This window comes from Mesoplodon mirus (assembly GCF_964341445.2).
Source record: "Mesoplodon mirus genome assembly, chromosome: 10".
NCBI classification, from domain to species: domain Eukaryota; kingdom Metazoa; phylum Chordata; class Mammalia; order Artiodactyla; family Ziphiidae; genus Mesoplodon; species Mesoplodon mirus.
The window spans coordinates 36,278,834-36,302,199 of record NC_138986.1 but is presented as its reverse complement, the minus strand read 5'-3'; the positions used below and the strand labels follow the sequence as shown (position 1 = coordinate 36,302,199).

General features: G+C 40.3%; 1 protein-coding gene across 4 annotated transcripts in view; it reads left to right on the top strand.

Moving 5' to 3' along the window:
• NCOA7 (nuclear receptor coactivator 7) overlaps positions 1-23,366 on the top strand; it is a 152,086-nt gene that overhangs the window by 4,059 nt on the left and 124,661 nt on the right. For 2 of the 4 annotated variants that reach the window (XM_082633323.1, XM_082633320.1), the window contains exon 1: positions 5,421-5,974. The gene's annotated coding sequence lies outside the window, so the exon portion shown is untranslated. Of the gene's footprint in view, positions 1-1,773; positions 1,859-5,003; positions 5,261-5,420; positions 5,975-23,366 lie in introns of those variants that run through there. The other 2 variants (XM_082633321.1, XM_082633322.1) reach the window with 2 other exon arrangements.

Sequence of the window (23,366 nt, the reverse complement as noted above, 5' to 3'; positions counted from 1 at the left end):
TTAGGCACAGGATGCCTGATCTTGAAGTTTAGTCTGGCAGGGTTCAAGTAAACAAGCAATTACAGTCAGTAGAGTAGTGGATAGTAAAAGAAACGTTTGACTATACTTCAATTTAATAAGTTCATTTAATACATTAAAAACATGTTATTTATCACACATACTTTGCTGATAGGAATGTAAAATCGTACAGCCACTCTGGAAAATAGTTTGGCAGTTTCTTATAAAACTAATTATGCACCCATCAATTGTACCCTTAGGCATTTATACCAGAAAAATGAAAATTTATGTTCACATAAAATCTGCACATGAATGTTTATAGTAGCTTTATTCATAATAACCTAAACTGGAAACAACGGAAACATCCTTCAGTGGGTGAATGGTTAAACTGTGGTACACACATACCATGGAATATTTCTCAAAAAAAAGAACAAACTATTGATACATATAACAACTTGGATAGATCCCAAGGGAATTATGCTGAATTAAAAAAAAAAGCCAATCCAAAAGGTTATACACTGTATGATTCCATTTATCTAGAATTTTTGAAATGATAGAGATGAGAACATATTAGTGATTGACAGGAATTAGATGGGGTGGGGAGGAGGATGGAGGTGACTGTAAAAGGGTAGGTGTGGTACCTTTGTAGGAGTGATACAGCAGTCCTGTAGCTCGGGGGTCCCCAACCCCCCTGTTAGGAACCGGGCCGCACAGCAGGAGGTGAGCTGCAGACAGTGGAGCTTCATCTGCCGCTCCCCACGGCCCCCCATCGCTCACATTACCACTGAACCATCTCCTCCCCCACTCCCACCTGGTCCGTGGAAAAATTGTCTTCCATGAAACCGGTCCCTGGTGCCAAAAAGGTTGGGGACCGCCACTGTAGCTTATCGTGGTGGTGGTAGATGAATCTATACCGGTGATAAAATTGCATAGAAATCACACACACACAGGCAAGAATATGTGTAAAACTAGTGAAATCTCAATGAGCTCTAAAGATCATACCAATGTCATTTTCTGGTTTTGATATTTACTGTAGTTATGCAAAATGTTATCTTTGGGAGATAACTGGGGGAAAACCTGGGACTTCCCTGTACATTTTTTTGCAAGTTTCTGTGAATCTCTATTTCCTTCGAAAAACTCCCTTTTCAGCTTATTGCACTGTAATTTTCTTTCACTCAAATAAGTCTAGTAAACAATCACCACTTAACATCACTTTGAGTTTAGGGATTCATTTCAACATTTTAAATTATATCTTAGCACAGTATCTTAGCACTAGATTATTTAAATAAGTTTTTCAGAAATTATTAAAAAAAAGAATTCTCAAGCTATTGAATAGACTATTTTTAGCAGAAATAAGGCAGCAGAAACTGTCCAAGGGTAGATACTTTTTAATTAACTGTGAATAAAAGAAAAGGACAAATTTTGGGGGAGGCTTATTCTAAATAAGCAGCCATAAGTTCTACCTACTAACAGGCACCCAGACAGCAATCCGTTCCTATATATGTCAGTACTTCTTTCTCAATACACTCTGGCAGGATCTTTCTCTTTTCAAATGACAAGGAAATTTCTACCTCCTCTTTAGACAAGATTTCTACCTCTTCTTCATAACAAGCCGAGAGAAGCACTGAACCTGGGCCTATCCACAAAAGAACCTATTTACATTCCTCTCAAAACTCAAGATGGTATCTAAGATGTTCCGGACCAATGACCCCCATTAGGAAAATGAGCTACTGCCTTCAACACTATTAAATAGTGTACTCTATTCTGCCTCTTTAGGTGCAGGATGGCTCCCCACAGACCTCCAAGATGTCATCAGTGTTTCCTCCCATGGAACTCCTGTGTCTCAACTAGCCTACGTCAGGTGTGTGCAAGGAGGTGTGTTTCTCTTTGTGCTAGGAAAAGCAAGATGGGTTTAACCACTAGAGAATGAACTTTCTTGGTGCTGGTAGATTAAACGCACCAACCAGTACAAAAATCTCCTCTTCAACATCTTTACAGAGAAAACTCCCAAAGAAGTTTCAATTCTTTCGTAGTTGTGAGCTCATTACTTACCAGGGAACTTTCATTTTGACAAGGTGTTGCAGCAGTATTTGCCAGTGTTTCTGGAACTCCAGTTTCATGAGAGGTTACCAGTGCTGTGGTTAGAAGCAGACATACTAGCCATACTTCATTACAAAATTATTCTTGGATAGATATGTAAGAAAAATACAGAACACATTTGCAATAATGGTTGCTGTTATTTGGTGATGTTCCCAAAGATGTGGAATTCCTACCCACCTCCTTCAGGATGTCCCTTGGGTGAACACCTGATTTCTGAACTCAGGGATCCAGTTGTCTCCCACTATCCAATTCCTGCCCTGAGGAGCAAAAAAAAGGAGGGCAAGTGACCCTCTTTTTTTCCTTTAAGAGCTGAAGGACTTTCTGCTTCCCTCTGTCTACCCCCAAAGTCTCATCATACAGGGTTCTTTACCCCAGAAAAAGCGAGATGACAATTCTGCCTAAATTGCCCTAAAATGGCCTCTACCCTTCAACAGAGATAGAAAGATCAGTTTTCATTTTTAATAGAGGCCCTCATATCCATAAAATCAGTGTAGCATTACAATTTTTCATCAACTCAGCATTTACCAAGCACTTTCTATTAGCTAAGTACAGTGAGGGGTGCTAAGGATACAATTTTTTAAAAAGAAAACCTTTATTATAATAATGTATATTGCTATAAAAATACCTAACTTTTCTTGAATGTCACGTTCTAGACTTTAGCCTAAGCATCATTCACAGATTATCTCATTTAATCCCTATATCCACCCTGAAATTTGGTACTATTATCATCCCCCTTTTACAGATACAGAGGTTAAGTAATTTACCCAAGGTCAGCATGTGATGGAGCCACAGTCTGAAGCCAGAGCCCGAACTCTTAGAGATTACCCTGTTCTTAAAAAGTACACATTCTAATGAGGTTTGATCTGTAGTGTACTAAGATTTCCCAAATAACTTTAGATACTATATCTTATTCTCCCAATTAAAATTTCACCTTCTAGTTAGAGCAGTGCTATCCAGAAGAATTTCTGGCCATAATGGAAATGTTCTATTCCATGCTGTGCAATGAGTAGTCTCTAGCCACGTGTGGCTCTTTAGCACTTGAAATGTGGCTAGTGAAATGAAAAACTACATTTTAAATTTAATTTAGTTTAAATTTAAATGACCACATGTGGCTAGTGGGTACTGTATTGGACAGCACAGATCTAGAGGATAGGGAAATGGTTTCATTTCTTTGGATTTCTCTATAAAGACAAGGCCTAGGCAAATCAGTAAATGCTGAGTTAATGAAAAAGAATAAATGAACAATCATTAAGGGGGAATTTTCTCCCTCTTTAAACTGTAGAGCAGAAATCTTTATTCTACTGTGACTTTCATTGTAATAAAATGTTATAAGCATATGATACAGCCTGCAGTCCTAGAGCAGTTCATGAAGTCAGTAAAGAGGATCCTTAAAATTATAAGCCATGTTTTTCAAAGGCTGACAAACCATTTATAATTGATGGTTACTACTTTTAAAACACATAGTTATATCTTTGCCTAATAAAAAAGATCACTGATTAATTTTTTCTTGACAAAATCTGGGGTCCATAGAGAGAAAAACAAAAGGGAACTCTTGGTGGTGAAAGGATGGAAATAGTCAAGAATTGCAACTCAATGGACATTTCATGCAGAAACTACAGTCTAAAGCAGACCTCTTTACAAATGTGAGACTTAGCAACTGCCAAATTCTCGTTAAGTGACTTTGTTTTGTCACTTATTCATCACATATATACATATAGATTCTTATAGTCAATTCGTTTTGAATATGGGGCTAGATATGATGAATAATAATAGGTACTTTTGAAAATAAACTGGGGCTCTAGATCAAATCAGGGTCTCTGGAAGTAACCAAGTCATGTGTCCTGTGTTTCCTGATCCATACACAATGCAGCTCCTACCCTGCTCCCCACTGGATGTCCACTTTACTTAAAAGAACTCATCTCAGGGCTTCCCTGGTGGTGCAGTGGTTGAGAGTCCGCCTGCCAATGCAGAGAACACGGGTTCGTGCCCTGGTCCGGGAAGATTCCACATGCCGCGGAGCGGCTGGGCCCGTGAGCCATGGCCGCTGATCCTGCGCGTCCAGAGCCTGTGCTCCGCAACGGGAGAGGCCACAACAGTGAGAGGCCGCGTGCCACAAAAACAAACAAACAAAAATCTCAAAAAATCTTAGCAATTTTATCACAATTTGTACTGCTATGGAACATGTCTCTTCTTTGTCTGTTTTTAAAAAATTCATCTTAGATTTCAAAATCATCAAAGAAGTGTGAGAGCAGCTCACTTTCTCTGGTGATCCCAAACCATGTTCTTCTGATTCAATGAAATCAGCTCTTTATACCTTAGAAGCCTAATTTTCCCTTGGAAATAATTTGCAAATAACATAATGAATGCCTAAAGAAAAAAGAGTAAAATACCCAGTTTTTCACATTCAAACAAGAAAGATGTAAACCTGAGGTCCAATTTTATACATGCTCAGTATATCAGGGGCGATTATTCCATATTTTGCAAGATTATATAGCATGACCACTTGCGACTGAAATCCCAAAGCCATCACTGTTAAATGCTTCCCTGAGTCTTCCACGAGAGGCTGTTACAGCTTAAGCAGCATCAACAAGCCAGAGGAGGCCGCTATCTAGTGTGCCTGTGTGTCTGGCCTGTGACACACCAATGTTATCGTACCAGCTGCAGGCTCCACCATGAAGTTGTTTTCTGTGCGGAAGGGTAAACCTCACGGCCAAATCCTCCTAGTCATCTTGCAGTGCTGGTCATGGGACCGTAGAAGGAACAGCTCCCAGATGGGGATGGGAAGCTCACAGGCACTGCCCCGCAGGTGATGCAAATCTTCCCAACCCAGGCTCTCTCGGTTCTTTGCCAAGAGTCGTCCTGGAGGGCTCAATTGCTACGTCCCTATTGCTGTAATGATAGCAACTTGGCAGCATCCGGGATGCTGTGCCTAGGATGAGAGCGGGACGGGGAAGGAGATGGTGGGCCCCTTTGAGAAACACAACGCCGTTAAGGACAGAAGGATGAATTTATTGTGACCAGTGGTCCCCGAACTGGAAGGAAACTCAAGGCTTTAAAGCTCGGGGAGACACTCTTTTAACTCCAGCTCTGCTCTCAGAGCCTTATTCCCACGAACAGTGGTGGCCACAGCGAGCCAGCTGTAGGAGATGCTGCCCGGGGAGAGGTAAGAAGACCCTCTCAGGCTTAGCCGCCGGGCGTCCGACCGCCGTAGTCGCAACGAGCTTGCTCCCGGGAGGCGTCACAAAGGGCTGAGGCCTGCGGAGGCCTCGCGCGCAGCTCTCCGGGGCGGAGCCGCCGGGCTCGGGCTGGGGCTGCGCCGGGGCAGCGGAGGCTGCAGCCGCCAAGGGGTGGCGCGGCTGCCCAGACCGCCAGCTCGGAGGTCGCCGGGGCAGGGAGGACGCCGCAGCTGCAGCCCGAGCGGCCGAGCGGAGCCGCCGAGCTCCCCGGCCCCCGCCGCAGCGGAGGGCCGCAGAGCGTGGCGCGGGCCGGGCGGAGCTAGAGGTGGGCGTCTGCACCGCGTCGCGCCACCCGCTGCTCCCCGCCTCCGGCCGGGCCCGGCAGCCTGTCGTGGCCGATGTCCTGACCGCGGGTGCATCTGCAGGGTTGGCTAGGCACCGCGCCTGGGGAAAGGCCTGAGGAGTCCCCGCGGCGGCCGCGTCCAGTAGCACCGGACGCCGGTCCCCCGGGGCACGCGCCTGGGCGCTCCTCCCTCCTGCCCCAGAACCGCGTCACCGCAAGGTCCTCCCCCGACCCCTCCTCCCACCCACCCTGGAGGATGCGCTCCCAGGCGCCGAGCGGCAGAGGCCACCGCTCCCAGAAATGCGTGCACCGGCTCCCTTTTTCCCGGACCCGAAGAGCCGGCGCCCCCGCCCTGTAGGTAAGTAGGTGAGGCGGGGACTAGCCCTCGCAGCCGCCCGCTGCTGATGCTGCCGCTGTGTAGGGGCGGGGGGCCGGGGCCAGGACCCGCCAAACTTGCCTCCCGCTGGAGCTCCGTGCTGCGCTCGGAGGTGTCCTAATGGCGCTGGGCGCAGCCCCCTGTTAACCTGACAACCTCTTCTTGAGCTCGGGAGGCCCAGTTGTGGCGAAGGAGAGCTTGACCCTTCCCCGCCCACACCCTGGGCCCGGTGGGGTGCGCGCTTCGGGCAGGGGTGGAGAGGATGTGTTGCTGTGTGGATTATTGGGGGGTGAAGGGAGAAATACCGTTGAATTTTCAGCAGCTCAGGTGGAAATATGTCACCGTATTTTTTTCGGCTTGATGAACAGATGCGTTCTTCCTGTTCTCTCTCAATATGTAGCCACACATAGCGTTATTTCAGCGGCATAGAGAAGCCACTGTGGATTTTTGTGTATTTCAGAGTTGGCAGGCTGATATATAAAATTGATGTCTCCAACCCTTACAGTCAACATTTTAGGGCCAGTTAGAGAAGGCTCCTCTAGGAGTCAAATATTCAAGAGATAGATGAGGCTGAGGAATTCTTGTGCTGCCTACTTGGGAGCCTTCGGCTTTCGTGAAGAGCGTGGCAAGTTTGATACAGGTGTAGGGAGTTGAGAATCTGCTGGAAGGATGCACGGAGTCGGCCAGCAGAGGCAGCCTTGGGCGCAGCCTAGCTTCCAACTAGATAGAGGTTAATAAGGTCTGTATTTCTGAGAAACTGGTTATAAATTCCTTCTTCTCTCCCAAGTGTAAAGTTCATACATCAGAGCTTCTGCGGAAGATTATCTCTTCACAGGCTATCATTTTTAAATTTCGTATTAAGCAATAAGGTTTAGAGTTTTGGAAAGTGGATCATTGTAAGCGCCAGTTTTATTAACGTATTAAGGTTTAGAGCTTTGGAAAATGAACCGGTGTAAACTCCAGGAGGACAGTGTCTTCGTCTTGTTCAGTCCTGTAATCCCCTAGTCGGATGAATAGTGGGCGCTCATTAGTTATTTGTTGAATGAACTGTGTTTCAAGCTTCATCTAAAGACAAGTTAGGATTAAAATGTGTTTTCCTGTGGCCTTTGAAGTTTAACTGGATTTTAAAAATTACTTCTTTGTATAAATAGTCAAATTCGGTTATCCCAGCATTTAAGTTGAATTTTGACATTTTTAAGACCATATGTTATCCTTCTTTAATGTGTTATTAAATAAGGTAATTCTCCCCAACTCTTAATATAAGCTAATTTCATTTCTAAGCTTGCAATTTTTTTTCTAATTGGTAATCAAACTTATTTTAATTAAACTCTAAAACACAATTAAAAAGTACAATTCATGTTTAAAGGAAATTCTAGGTTACTCCAGAGGTAACAATGATTTGGTTAATAAGTGACATATTAACTCATTTTAGAGTTGAGTTGTTGTGGTTGACCTAATTATAATGTATTTATTACAGGTAAAAGTGGAAATAAAGCATTTAGAAGTGTCTGTGATTCCTAAATGATTCAAAATACATGGTATAGATACACATTTTCAACTGCATGGTTTTCCTCAGTATATAAACATATCAGTTTTCAAGTTTGACACCCAGGGCGGTTGTGACATTGCAGGTTTGGAAGGTTTGGTGCCTCTCTGCTTTTAAATCTTATGTTATCTTGAAATAAGGATAACTGCATCACATTTCATTTGCTTTATTTTTGCACTGTGATACAATATTTCCTGTTTTGTTTTTATTTTCCTGTTATGTAAGTTTTCTGAGTCAGTATTAACCTTTTTTCAATCACTTTGTTTAACAGAATTATCTGGGAGTGGTCCAGTCACTTATTTTCTTTCTTTCTCTTTTGTCATTTTAATACCTCTTCACCATCCTCACTACATATTACCCAAAAGACTTATTTTCACAAAACTATGGTAAGCCCTAGTTTATTACTATTGCTTCTCCAGCCTACTTGGGCTCTTCCTAGATGGTGAGGAAATAACACTTTTATGTAAAAGGTAGTGAGATTGGGGGAACCAGCAGTGGGAGGGAGCTTATGAAAAATATGTTATGATTTATTCAAACAGAGCAAAAATTCTCCCATGAAATAAAGATAATTACATTTTACACATCTTATATTTGTAGTCAAGGATATTGAGCAGTTAATTTATATGGTTCTTCCTTGCTCACTTTAAACTTCTCAAAAGAGCCCTCCTCTGTGGTTACAGTAAACTCTCTTTACTTTGTTGCAGATAATAAACACTTATTTGTTCATTTGACAAAGAGAAGTCGAGCGCTTGACTGTGCTGGCACTCTTGACCTTGAAATCAGTTCCTAATGTCAGAATGGAAGAGGCATTTTTCTGTGTGTGTCCTGCATCCAAATGCGTAGCGCCCCTGCAATTGAATGACTCACTACCTGGGTCCTGACAAGTGAGCCCCCCGGTACCCTGACTCCACATGCACCACTGGAATGAAATCCTAAGACCTAGATTTACTCTAACTTTTCTATATCTTTCCTAAGCTTTTATTACCAAACCCCCTGTTCCTTTCTCACTAAATGTCCCTTACTGTCCCTTTTTTATCCCACCGTTTTTTATCCCAGCCCATGATTTTTGTTGTTGTTGTTTACATCCAGTAAGATCCACTCAATTCACATATGTTAGAACCAAAATTGTTATGGTTGCAGAAAAAGTATAGAAAAGAAAATTTGTATAACCTTGAATTTCAAATATAGGGAACTAGTGGATGAAGAATAATTGTTGTATACTAATCTCCCTTTAAAAATGGTAATGAATGCCAGAGACAATGAATTGTCTGCCCATAAATTTGACCAGAAGCTTAATTGAAAGAAATGTTTATAGAGAGTTGGCTGAACAAAGGCCATGATGTCCACCCGTGCCCCTCCAATTCTAGGTGTTACGCCAGGAGTCTAGCCAGATCTTCAGAAACTGTATACTTTCGTTACCTTGTTTTGCATCCTTTGCACCCCTCCCCCCAAATTCTGCTCACACTGAAGCATTCTATTAATAAAGACAGTCACAAGAAACCTACTGTTATGTTACTTAAGAGATGTGGTTATTAAGGTAATAGTTCCTTCTACAGCTCCTGCTTGAAGACTCTTGCAAGAAATTCCATTCAACTCTAAATGCCAAAGAAAAGCTTTACTTCCCCTTAACACTTATGGAGCGTCCATTTTTCATCGTGCAAAAATAGAATTAGATAGTCGATTATATTTCCCTTTCTGATTTGGCAACTAGGAAACACAGAGTCAAATTTACAACTTAATTTTAATAACCCTGTAAAAACCTATGGCGTATTATTGATGTTCTGACTTTCCCTTTGGTTTTGAATTTCTGTTCTACCTTGTTTTTTTTTTTTCTTCTGATTTTTTTAACCTAAGTATATTTTCCCATTTTATTGAATTTATTAAGCTGACTCACATCTTTTGTAGAACAAGGAAAAGTATAAAACATAAAACCAATAAATGGAAACGTGCAGAATTGATCTATGGATACAGTATGTTTTGATTAACAAGTTTAATAGGTTCCATTAAATATGCTTTGATCAACTATTGCAAGTTTAGTATATTTACGCTTGTATAGCCAAATGGAAAACAATGTTACATAGTTTGGCAAAACTAAGATCCACTTATTTTTTTTAACTATTAAATTTATGTCTACTATTGACTAATTTAAAATTGGTAAAACCATTCAGTTTAAGTCAGTTCTGGATTGACCAGGAGATTCATTCTATTTAATTTTTTAAAAAAAGTCATTTTTAGCCAAAGGGCTAGCCTAAATTAGCTTAACACTCACCACACTGTACCTCACATCTGACCTCTTTCACATCAGTAATTTATTTGATTCATCTTTGTTTTAATAAATCATAGAGATTCTTCCTTGAGCCTCTTTTATTCACCATAAAATTTAAAAGATTGAGCTCCCTGAGTTAATTGATCAGACTTTCTTCATTCTGGTATTTCGACAACTACTTGTTAAGTTGGTTGAATTTAACCACGTAAATAGTTTTTTACATCTGTACGGTGTCAACTTCATTTTCATACATTTATCACCCCGGTCCACAGAGAGACTGGCCCTTCTCAAGGGATAGTCACTGGTGCAGTCCAGGAGCTTTTGAGGTAAAAATAATCTGAATTCAAAAGTGCAACTTGAAACATTGAGGAGGGGATTTGGAGAGAGATGTGGGCAAATTTTTACATAGAGGCATATCATTCTGGTAACCTCCAAGTCTTTTTTTAAAAAGTTTTATTTTTGTAGTAGGCAATACCTTCATGTGATTCAAAAGGTACATATGGGTAAACATTGAAAGGATTCTCTCTCATCCTCTTTCCTAGTTACCTGCTTCCCCTGTCCACTGGCAACCAGAGTTATAAGTTAATTGAGAATCCTCCAGTGACATTTTGTGCACATACAAGCAAATGTGAACATTCAGCCTGCCCCTTTGATCTCCTAATCATTTCTCTAATTGCCTTCTCTCCATTCCCACTGTTCTTGTTTGGTTCCTCATATGCTTTGGACTGTTGCCTGCACTTCACTTTCCCCTACATTTCAGCCAGTCTTCCTTCTAAACTTCCCTTTTCAGCCTTCTAAAGGATTCCCATCCTGCGCAGGAAGGAGTCCACCATGAGTCTTACTTAGCCTGGTCTCCTGGGCCCTGAGGAATTCACCTCTTGTCCCCTGCCCCTCCCTGTCAGGCATGTGGCTCACAGTTGTTCTGAACTTACCTCCCCATCCCCAATCACGGACCCTTTAAAAAAATCTGATGAAAGTTCATGGTCTCATCACACATGAAACACACCATTTTGCCTACATGTCCTTGTTTATGGATCCCAAGTTCAGAATCTCTATGTTGGTAACACAGAACTGTTTGTCACTTCCTGCACATGCGCTGCATATGATTTTTCTTCTCCATGCTGTTTCCTCTGCATGGAACACTCGGTCCTCCTACTTTCACTAGCAAGCCACACTCAGTTCTGGTGTCATCTCTAGGGGCCATTCTTGGTTGAGATTCTAGAAACTCATGGAGCCTTCCACATGTAATGTAGTATCCCAAGTAGCCTTCCATACTGGCAACAGGCATTTCTCATAAATAGCAAAATTGCCTTTCTAGTAAAAATTAATTATGATTTTGGATAACATGCTATGATTGGTCAAAAAAAAAAAAAGCCCAAGGTTGAAGCTTTTATTTAACTATTCATCCCTCCTCTACGCCGCTCCCCCCATCCTCCGTAGAATACGTGTCTGTATCATTTTCTTTAGCATCCCTACCTTACTTTACTAATTCTCTCCAAACATTGTGTTAACACTCATTTAAAAAAAAAAGTTCATATTTATTATGGCCCTCACCTAAGAGAGTGGTTTTTTTTGCTTTTTTTTTTTGCCTCTGCCTCTGGGTTTGCCCCTGTAGTTGGTACATAAAGGAGTGAAACCCTCCGAGTATGGTGTTACTCTTAAAAATTGAAAGTATTAACCACCAACCCTGATGGATAACATGAACCATCTGGAGATAGTGGCCCATCCTACGAAGTGACTCCTAAGTATGTGAATATAGTATTTTTCTTTCCAAGCCAAGTAATTGGAGGGCGTCCTCTGTGCTTGATTATTTTTTTAACATTTTTATTGGAGTATAATTGCTTTACAATGGTGTGTTAGTTTCTGCTTTATAACAAAGTGAATCAGTTATACATATACATATGTTCCCCCATCCCTTCCCTCTTGCGTCTCCCTCCCTCCCACCCTCCCTATCCCACCCCTCCAGGCGGTCACAAAGCACTGAGCTGATCTCCCTGTGCTATGCGGCTGCTTCCCACTAGCTATCAACCTTATGTTTGGTAGTGTATATATGTCCATGCCTCTCTCTCGCTTTGTCACAGCTTACCCTTCCCCCTCCCCATATCCTCAAGTCCATTCTCTAGTAGGTCTGTGTCTTTATTCCTGTCTTACCCCTAGGTTCTTCATGACATTTTGTTTTCTTAAATTCCATATATATGTGTTAGCATATGGTATTTGTCTTTCTCCTTCTGACTTACTTCACTCTGTATGACAGACTCTAGGTCTATCCACCTCATTACAAATAGCTCAATTTCATTTCTTTTTATGGCTGAGTAATATTCCATTGTATATATGTGCCACATCTTCTTTATCCATTCATCTGATGATGGACAGTTAGGTTGTTTCCATCTCCGGGCTATTGTAAATAGAGCTGCAATGAACATTTTGGTACATGACTCTTTTTGAATTATGGTTTTCTCAGGGTATATGCCCAGTAGTGGGATTGCTGGGTCATATGGTAGTTCTATTTGTAGTTTTTTAAGGAACCTCCATACTGTTCTCCATAGCGGCTGTACCAATTCACATTCCCACCAGCAGTGCAAGAGTGTTCCCTTTTCTCCACACCCTCTCCAGCATTTATTGTTTCTAGATTTTTTGATGATGGCCATTCTGACTGGTGTGAGGTGATATCTCATGTGCTTGATTTTATTGCGAAGTGCCTGACATGAGATAAATTGCTGTTGACTGATTAACAGAGAATTTAGCCAGTAAGAATTTAATAGCATTTGTTCAGCACTGTTCCTGTGGAATCCTCTGACTAGTGGATGATTCTGATCACTAACCAAACTAGCCATGTAGAATAGGCAAAATCTGTAAGACTGCTCCATAGGTGTGAGATCCCTTGAAATCTTTCATTTTCCTTCTGTAATTCTGAACTCACTAAGCAGGCATCAGATTTGCTAATTTGTTTCCCCAGACATGTTGATAGGAGGAATTGAGTGTCTTGAGTAGCAGTAATGACTATTCCAGCCATCCAATAGGTACAGCCCCTGCTGTATGCTGTAAAGCACAGTTTTAGGCTATAAACTGTTGGGAGGGCTTGCTCAATCCTTATGGTCCCAGGCATTTACAGCTGAGCCCTCAGCCCTGGGTCCTGGTGACTCCCCCGAGGGATATTACTTGCCGGGCTCTAGGCTCCTACTGAAACAGCTAGTTAGCCACCCTGTGATATCTTCTAAAATAATTTCAATTTAACACACTTTAACTCTTTAAAAAGCATTCTAGGAAGGAATCGTTTTAGTCCATTTGGGCTGCTAGAACAGAATTCCATAGACTGGGTGGCTTATAAGCAGCAGAAATTTACTGCTCACATTTCTGGAGGCTGGAAGTCCAAGATCAGGGTGCCAGCATGGTCAAGTTCTAGTGAGAACCCTCTTTCAGGGTGTAGACCTTGGACTTCTTATTGTGTCCTCATCTAGTAGAAGGGGCTAGGGATCTCTCTGGCCTTCCTTAATGAGGGTACTAATCCCATGAGGGCGCTAATCCCATGAGGGTAGATCCCTCATGATCTAATCACCTCCTGAAGGTCCTACCTCATACCATCACCTAGAGCATTAGGTTTTCAACGTATGAATTTGCGGTGGGGATGGGGGACACAAACAATCTATACGGCAGGAATAGAAAATTCACAAAACAGGAAATACAAATGGCCAAAACATGAAAAAATATTCAACTTCATTGCATCAAATAAATGCAGACTATAATTAGATTGTAAAAGTCCATAACAATGCTGGCAAGATGAAGTTGGGTCATTTTCCCTTTTCACAGATGGTAAGAGGTTATATGGGGGTATTATGCCTTTGATGGAGAGCAGTTCAACTCATAGAATCCCTTGGCACCCGTGATTCTGTTCTGAGTACATCCTGAAAAAATCAGAGATGAGGCTTAATTTCAGTGGTGAGCACATTGTCTCTGGAAGGCAGGTGGTATGGTAGATGGGTTAAAAGCAGGGATGCTGGAGCCTGTTGCCTGGCTTGGAGTCCTTTTCCACCGTTTGTCAGCTAGGTGAACTTAGGCAAGTTAATTTCTCCTTGATTTTCTCATCTGTGAAATGAAGATAATAATAGTATCCACCTCTCACATTGTATTGAGAATTAGATAAGTTAATATATGTAAAGCACTTGGAATTCTGTCACAGAGTAAGCAACTATATAAGTATTAGCTATTAGCAAGGTTGATATTGTAAAAATTGGAGACAAATCCAATAATGGAGTCTTTTTTGATAGTATACCAAACTGTACATACAAAAAGACCCTAATTTGATTTTAAAATTCAGCTTCATGGAAGAAAAGACAGGAAAGTGATAAAATATTGAGACTTTTGTCTCCATTGCTGGGATCATAGGCAATTTCTATTTTCACATTTTATTTGTTATCCATATATATTACAATGATAATTGTTAGAAGTAAGTAAAATTAATATATCATAGGATTCTTATATTCTTGACTTTTCTTTATCAGATGCATATTCATTTTGACATATTTTACTCTCTCTTCCTCTTTTCAAAGCTGCTAATATTTCACTTCCTCCACATCTTCACCCACACGCCTTCTGCTTGGTATTTTCTTGCATTTAGCTTGCTTGCTTGTTTTATGTATAGATCAGCCCCAAGGCTAGTTCTTCAAGAATAAGTAGAGTAAGTGAAATGATTTATGAGATTTTCATGGTGGTGGCTTTCTCTTGGAAATTTAAGCCAGAGAATGTTGCTTAGGTGATAATGGTACTGTATCCTCTCCACATTGCAGGCACTCAGGCGTATCTCCCACTCCTCACCTGCATAAACTCGGCACTTTAGTAGGGTCAGAGGGTCCTCAGTACCCCTCACGCACATGGGGTAATTCCTGCCTTCAGGCTTTTGGCTGCCCGCTCTATCTGAATTTCCTTACACATTTCTTCCTTTTGAAGCCAATATTCTGCACCAGGTTGATACTTAATTCCATCAACACTTTCCAAGACATCTGCTCTACCCCTAATTTCAGTTTATTTTGACACTTAACTATTTGTACTGCAAAATTTTTTTTTACATCTTTATTGGAGTATAATTGCTTTACAATGGTGTGTTAGTTTCTGCTTTATAACAAAGTGAATCAGCTATACATATACATACATCTCCATATCTCCTCCCTCTTGCATCTCCCTCCTACCCTCCCTATCCCACCTCTCTAGGTGGGCACAAAGCACCGAGCTGATCTCCCTGTGCTATGTAGCTGCTTCTCACTAGCTATCTATCTTACATTTGGTAGTGTATATATGTCCATGCCACTCTCTCACTTCGGCCCAGCTTACCCTTCCCCCTCCCCATGTCCTCAACTCCATTCTCTACATCTGTATCTTTATTCCTGTCCTGCCCCTAGATTATTCAGAGCCTTTTTTTTTTTTAGATTCCATATATATGTGTTAGCGTATGGTATTTGTTTTTCTCTTTCTGGCTTACTTCACTCTGTATGACAGTCTCTAGGTCCATCCACCTCACTACAAATACTCAATTTTGTTTATTTTTATGGCTGAGTAATATTCCATTGTATATATGTGCCACATCTTCTTTATCCATTCATCTGCTGATGGACACTTAGGCTGCTTACATGTCCTGGCTATTGTAAATAGAGCTGCAATGAACATTGTGCCACATGACTCTTTTTGAATTATGGTTTTCTCAGGGTATATGTCAGGTAGTGGGATTGCTGAAGTCATTCTATTTTTAGTTTTTTAAGGAACCTCCATACTGTTCTCCATAGTGGCTGAATCAATTTACATTCCCACCAACAGTGCAAGAGGGTTCCCTTTTCTCCACACCCTCTCCAGCATTATTGTTAGTAGTTTTTTTGATGATGGCCATTCTGACCAGTGTGAGGTGATACCTCATTGTAGTTTTGATTTGCATTTCTCTAATGATTAGTGTTCTTGAGCATCCTTTCATGTGTTTGTTGGCAATCTGTATATCTTCCTTGGAGAAATGTCTATTTAGGTCTTCTGCCTATTTTTAGATTGGGTTGTTTGTTTTTTTGTTATTGGGCTGCATGAGCTGCTTGTATACTTTGGAGATTAATCCTTTGTCAGTTACTTCGTTTGCAAATATTTTCTCCCATTCTGAGGGTTGTCTTTTCGTCTTGTTTATGGTTTCCTTTGCTGTGCAAAAGCTTTTAAGCTTCATTAAGTCCCATTTGTTTATTTTTGTTTTTATTTCCATTTCTCTAGGAGGTGGATCAAAAAGGATCTTGCTCTGATTTATGTCATAGAGTGTTCTGCCTATAGAGTTTTATAGTGTCTTGCCTTAAATTTAGGTCTTTAATCCATTTTGAGTTTATTTTTGTGTATGGTGTTAGGAAGTGTTCTAATTTCATTCTTTTATATGTAGGTGTCCAGTTTTCTCAGCGTGACTTATTGAAGAGGCTTTTTCTCCATTGTATATTCTTGCCTCCTTTATCAAAGATAAGGTGACTATTATGTGTGTGGGTTTATCTCTGGGCTTTCTATCCTATTCCATTGATCTATATTTCTATTTTTGTGCCAGTACCATACTGTCTTGATTACTGTAGCTTTGTAGTATAGTCTGAAGTCAGGGAGCCTGATTCCTCCAGTTCCATTTTTCTTTCTCAGGATTGCTTTGGCTATTCGGGGTCTTTTGTGTTTCCATACAAATTGTGAAATTTTTTGTTCTAGTTCCGTGAAAAATGCCTTTGGTAGTTTGATAGGGGTTGCACTGAATCTGTAGTTTGCTTTGGGTAGTATACTCATTTTCACAATATTGATTCTTCCAATCCAAGAACATGGTATATGTCTCCATCTGTTTGTATCATCTTTAATTTCTTTCATCAGTGTCTTATAGTTTTCTGCATACAGGTCTTTTGTCTCCTTAGGTAGGTTTATTCCTAGGTATTTTATTCTTTTTGTTGCAGTGGTAAATGGGAGTGTTTCCTTAATTTCTCTTTCAGATTTTTCATCATTAGTGTATAGGAATGCAAGATTTTTCTGTGCATTAATTTTGTATCTTGCTACTTTACCAAATTCATTGATTAGTTCTAGTAGTTTTCTGGTAGCATCTTGTACTGAAAATTAAATATAAGCTTGCTTTATGACTTAGTTGTTCTTACAGTTAGCTGGTAGGGGTTGTGTTTTGTACTACTCTATGCCCTTCAGGTTTCTAGCACATGGTTGTGCACATCCATGCACATGGAACACAAGAAGAATGCATGTTGTTGTGTTGATAACATTCTTAGGAGGTGGTTTATGAGTTTTCTGTTCCATCTTCCTCTTTGCCCATCTTTCTCATTCTTTTATTTTCAAGATCAGAATGTTGTATCATTTGGTTCTCTCAGTCTTACATATATTTGCCTGAAATTTTGATAATAGATTTTCATTCCTAAAGTCTAAAAACTAAAGGACTCAATTGCAAAGAACATCACAGTTACTAAATGCATTTACAATTAGGGTCCAGTAATATACAGATTAATCCAAGTTGCAAGGACAACTATCATCAGCTGTAAAGTATTGCTTGTTTGATCAAGAGAGTTTCAGGAGTTTGCCAGAGAATGTGTTTAAAGTTTGTAAATATTTTAGATTCTCATAGGCCTTGTGTTTCCTAGAAAGGGCCAAACCCTAGGAAATATTTTCATGTATCTGCTCTCATAGTTTGGACCAGTGGTTCTCCAGCGGGGTTCATGTGCCCCTTGAGGGTATGGGAAGAAATTGTTAGAATGTCTGTATCATCTTTTCATGACTTCTATTTTGTTATATGTTTTATAATGCATGTATTAGTTCAGAAGACATTTTTTATGTGAAAAATATACGTATTAGGATTTTATGCTCGGATGCTTTTATTGACGTGGAATATAACTTTAGAAAATGGAGACCACTAATAGAAATAAAAGGTAAGACCTTATTGTTCTATAACTGAAGTCAGTTTCTGTTATGTATTTAGACATAACAAATAAAAAGTCAACTTATTAAACATAAATCCTATGTCTAACCTGAACTAGAAGTTGTAATGTATGTCACTGTGTGTGTGTGCGCGCGTGCGTGCACAGGCACACTTGCTCATACATGTAGAACATGAGACACTCCTTTTGAGAGCTTACAGTCTGATTGAAAGGAATATGGGCATGAGGAGCCATTAATTAGAAAATGGTACAAGACAGCATAAGTGTGTGTGAGAAATGTAGCAGTATGAGTTTGTTAGATTAAAATTGCTAAAGTGTGGTAAGAGTGGCATGCCACAATGGTGATGCTACATTCTCAGAAGATTTCAAAACTCATTTTATGTTAAGAATTTTCCCTGATAATCAGGTCAGTTCTTAGTCCATCTACTCAATAAACTGTGCTTGAATTGTCTCCTGGGTACAGATGTTAACTATGTGAGCTTTCTGCTGTAATACTCAAAATAATATTTACCGATGCTCTCAATCATATGCCCACGTTTCCTTTAAATTATATGAGAAAGTGGCAGAATAGACTTGATGGGGAAATAATAATATTTTTGAGGTAGTATCCTTTTGGAACAGTGATAGTATATAAGATTTAAGATAAGTGAATGTTTCCTAGAGCTGCTCTGACAATTACCAAAAACTGGGTAGCCTCAAACAACAGGAATTCATTGTCTATAATTCTGGAGGGTAGAGTCTAAAATCAAGGTGTCGACAGGGCCACGATGTCTCTGAAGCCTGTAAAATAATCCTTTCTTGCTTTTGGCTTCTTGTGATTTGCTGGCTGTCCTTGGCATTCCTTGGCTTGTAGCTGCCTAACTCTAATCTGTGCTTCTGTCTTCACGCGGAGTTCTTCCTGTGTGTCTTGATCTTCACATGGCCATCTTTTTATAAGGACACCAGTCATATTGGATTAGAGGCCCACCATACTCCAGTATGACCTCCTCTTAACTGATTACATCTGCAGTGACCCTGTTTCCAAATAAGGTCACATCCTGGGTTACAGTGGATACAACTTCAACATTTTTTTGGGGGGGGTATGACACAGTTCAACCATAACAATAGATAATATCAAAGTCTGTAGGTGAATGTACCAAGGTGTACATAAGTCATGCTTGGTGTCAAGTGATGCCTCCTTGTAGCTAAACTTCCATAGCCATGCACATTGGTTGTGAGGTAAATGACAACTGGAAGGAAGGGATGCTTTCTTGGCTGTTTTTGTTAATTGGCTGCTTCTGTCTCTGGGCTTTGGTATTCCAGGCCTCGGTAGAATTATGCCTATAGATGGTAACATGTACTATGTGGCTTTGATCTTCCTGGTAAAAATCCACAAAGTAATTTGTGGATTAGGATATTTCTAAAGATGTGTTGGGTTTTTTGTTGTAATAATACTGCATAACAGCCTCCAAATCTTAGTGGCTTAGAACCACAAATATTTATTTCACATTCATGAATCTGCAGGTTGACTGTGGTTTGGCTACTGTTGGCTGGGTCCAGCAGGCCTGGGCTGGACTCCAAAGCTGAGGTAGGAGTTCAGGTCTGTTCCACACATCTTCATTCTGGGACCCGTGCTGAAGAAGGAAAAGCCACTACCTGAGGCATACTTTTCTGGTGGAGAACAGAAACTTTCCAGGCCTCTTAGAGCCTTAAGTTGAAATGGGTACACTGTTAGTCCTCAGTCTGTTGGTTAAAACAAGCCACATGGCCAACTGGGTAGAGAAGAATACTCTGTGTACTAGTGCAAAGCACCACAAAGTGGCATAGCAGAGGGTTTGCACGTGTAATTCTCTTACAAGGTGGGAGTGCTTAATTGAGTACAACAATCCAGTCTGGCCAAATGGCCAAAGAGCCCATTTTCTTTTGAATTCTGTAAGAACTTTTATATCACACAACTTAATAAACCTTTAAAAGAAAACATACTTAAACCATAGAGTTGGTTTCTTAACCCAATCTCTTGGAAAATTAGAATTGAATATCATACACATAATTTTTTTTTTTTTTTTTGAGGTACGCGGGCCTCTCACTGCTGTGGCCTCTCCCACTGTGGAACACAGGCTCTGGACGCGCAGGCCCAGCGGCCATGGCTCACGGGCCCAGCCGCTCCGCGGCATGTGGGATCCTCCCTGACCGGGGCACGAACCCACATCCCCTGCATCAGCAGGTGGACTCCCAACCACTGCGCCACCAGGGAAGCCCCATATGCATAATTTTTTTCAAAGAAGAGGTTACACTACTTCCTGATGCTGGTTTAATTTTCTGTTGAGCAGATTTCCTGCCCCGTAGCACTTTTCACTATGCTTCCTCCTGAACCCACGTTTGCATATTTCCCACATTTTGTGCCGTACTAACCAAAGCACTGCATGCGCCTCTCCATTTTTGCCTTACACATCTGAGGGAAGGGTAGAATTCCAGTCCTCCTGAGCATGCTCTGATAGAGAACATTTTCATTAATGATAAAACTCTTTCTGGTTTATAGATATGACTGTTCATTGGGTAGCACTGTTGAACTATAACCAGAATGGTTGTTTTTGGTGTTGTCCCACTTCAGACACCTTCCCTAAGAACACTGGCCTATGTGACCTGGCCCTTTTCTTTCCATTGGTACTTCTCTCTGCATAACAAATTTTATTTGGCATTACTTTCTATCATATCCTTTTTTTCTGATTGTTTTATTTTTGTAGATTTTATTTCCTTGTCAAAAATCGAAGTTTTCTCAGAGTGTATTGAGTCCTCTTTATATGCATAGGTTTTAGATAAATTGTACAGTGACAGGCATAAAACAGGTTCTTAGTAAGCTTACCGATTGAAAAGATTGCTTGTCAGTATGTGACAAGGCACTATTTTGGAGTAAGTGTAAATTGTTTATTGCCACCTGTACGTTCCATGTAAATAAATATGCTGAAAGCGTATTAAAAAGGGTGATAATTCAATCATTTTTTATTTTGCATTTTTACACATATTGGGTGTATGCCAGTGTATTTTGAAAATAGCATTCAATTGCCGGTACCATCCACATGAGAACAAAGAAGCATGTGACTTTTCCTCAGTGAAATGGCAACTTACCTGGTAAAGTGAACTTCATGTCTCTTCACAGTCTCAAAAGACACTCTAATTCTTGGAAACTAGTGTTTGCAACCCATATACTGTATATTCTTTGGAAAGGTATTCCATTTATTACATCTTTCATCCATCAAATTTTATTGGTTTTGTTTGCATCAATTAATCCTAATTCAGATCCATCAAATAGATACCTCGCATCAAATAATAATAATAATAATAATAATAATTAGTAGTAACCACTGGCCACACTTATTTCTGTCCTAAAATTGAAGGAGTCGTGGCATGATGCAAGACCAGAACCCCTGCAGCAGTGATGGCATTTGCTGTGAGCAAAGGCAGCTGGTGTAGTGATTCACATTGGTGCCTACTCTCTGGAAGGCCTTGGGGAATAGGCTTGAGTTCTATACTAGTAGAGACTCCAGAAGACTGTGGAACTTTTTTCTTTTTTTTAAAATTCCTTTCAGGCCAGGGCTAGAAGATATCTGCAAAAAAAGTCAAATAGGCCAGAGATCCTAGGATTTTAGCAGTGGGTCTGTCGAATAATATGAAAATGAATTCCAGAAGTAATTGAAGACAAACTTTTCCTCCCATGTCACCTGTTTGTTTATTGATGCTGTTTGGAGCCTACCACCTTTAGACTTACCTTAGAGATGATCTGAAGTGATCTTACAGTACTGGAGCAATAGTAGGGGGTGTCCCTAGAAACTACCTCTGTGGTGACGCAGGCACCAGATTTTTTTCAGCTCTTGTGAGGGTAGGGACAATCATATGCATAGAGCAGACAACCAATAAATAGTGACTAATGGTGAGAAAGAGGAAGTTTCCTCTTATGGTTGAGACGTGAGATCAGCAGAGCAGACTCTGTTCTGTTTTCATTGTCTCCAATAACTTTTTATATGACTTTCTGCATATTTTTCCTGTTTGTCTTTGTGTACAGGTAGAAAACTGTACAAGACTGAATTCTTATATCCTTATAAGTATTAATGAGAGAATGCATGCAGTATAGCAGTATATTAAAAACCTCTGGTAGAAGTTTATAGAATCATAATTTTTAGTTCTAAAAAGGACCTTCGGTTTTAGCCCCTAAAAAAGGGGGGGGGACTTTTGTAACTTAAAATCAATAAAGAACATTTTTTAAAATGATCAAAATTCCATTTTTAAATTCTGATTCTTTGTATTTACTAATTTCGTTTTCAGCAGGGAAATAATTGGATTGGCAGAAGATTACTTTTCAAAACAACAGAAACAAAAAAAATTTGCCAACTGCTAAGGAAAATATTTCTGGCATATTCAAAGTTATATTATTACTTCTGTCCTTAAAACTTAAGAGGTAATTCACTTAATTTAGTGAATTAAGGGAATGTGCTTTCCAGTTAGCTCTTTAAAAGTCTAATTCAGTGCAATAAATGTTTATTAAATGCTTGAACATGTTCAGTGCAGTGCATTTATTAATGAATAGCAGTGACTAACCTGAATACAGTTCAGGATCGATGTCCTAAAAGACAATTGACCAGGAAACTGGTGTTCACCCTCTTGTTCTTTTAATGGTGGGTAAATCTGGAAAGAACCAGGCAATTGACGTGAAAATTCTGTGTAGTAATATCGCCTCGCATTAGAGGCCATTATGAGTGGTTCTGACTTTGGCATTAGATAAAGCTGATCATTCTGGCTCTAACTTTTATGGATGTTTGACCTTGAATAAATGTTTCAACCTTTCTAAATTTCAGATTCTTTATCTAAAAAGGATTGAGAATATGAACTCTCATATAGTCATAAAGATTAAACAGTGTGTGTAATAGCATTGAACAAAAATATCTGGTGCATATGGTTAATGTTCAGTAAATGTTTTAACTGTTGCTGCTTGCTGTCATCTCTACATTCATTCACCCGGGCTGCCTGGCTTGAGTTAGTTCATGATCTAATGTTTCTGTTTAGGGGCAAATTTGAATCTGGCTCTCCAGGTGCTGATGAAGGTAGGTGTAACTTTCATGAACACAGGAACATATGGGCTTGTTGAAATCTCAATGGAGAGAATTCTCTGTTCCATGGGGTGCTAGACTCGATAGATAGCTCTTGGACACATTTCATCTCTATACCAGGCCTTTTACAGATAAGGAAACTGGGGTCTAGAGAAATTGAGTAACTTGCCCAAGACTACATACCTGGGAGATGGTAGAGTCTGGATTCCAGCTGGGCTTGTCCTGCTTTAAGGGTGCTGTGCTGCCTTAATAATAAGAGTCCGAGGGGTTAGTCAGGTAAAGCACAGAGAATCTTGAAAACAGAGAATGACTCAGGTGTGTGGAGTTTGTAAGATCTCAGCTTTGAAGGACTTTTTGAAATTAAAAAATTTTAATTAAAAATGTTAGTTTATCCATGGAACTTGACTTTCCTCTGTAACAGTGGTTTTCAGTGAGTGTAGTGTGCCCCACTGGGGTGCATTTGGTTGGTATGGTTCCTGGGGAGGGGCACTAGCATTTAGCTGGGGGAAGCAGAGGCGCCAAGTGCCCTGCAATGGTCAGGACAGTCCTAGACAACAAATAAATG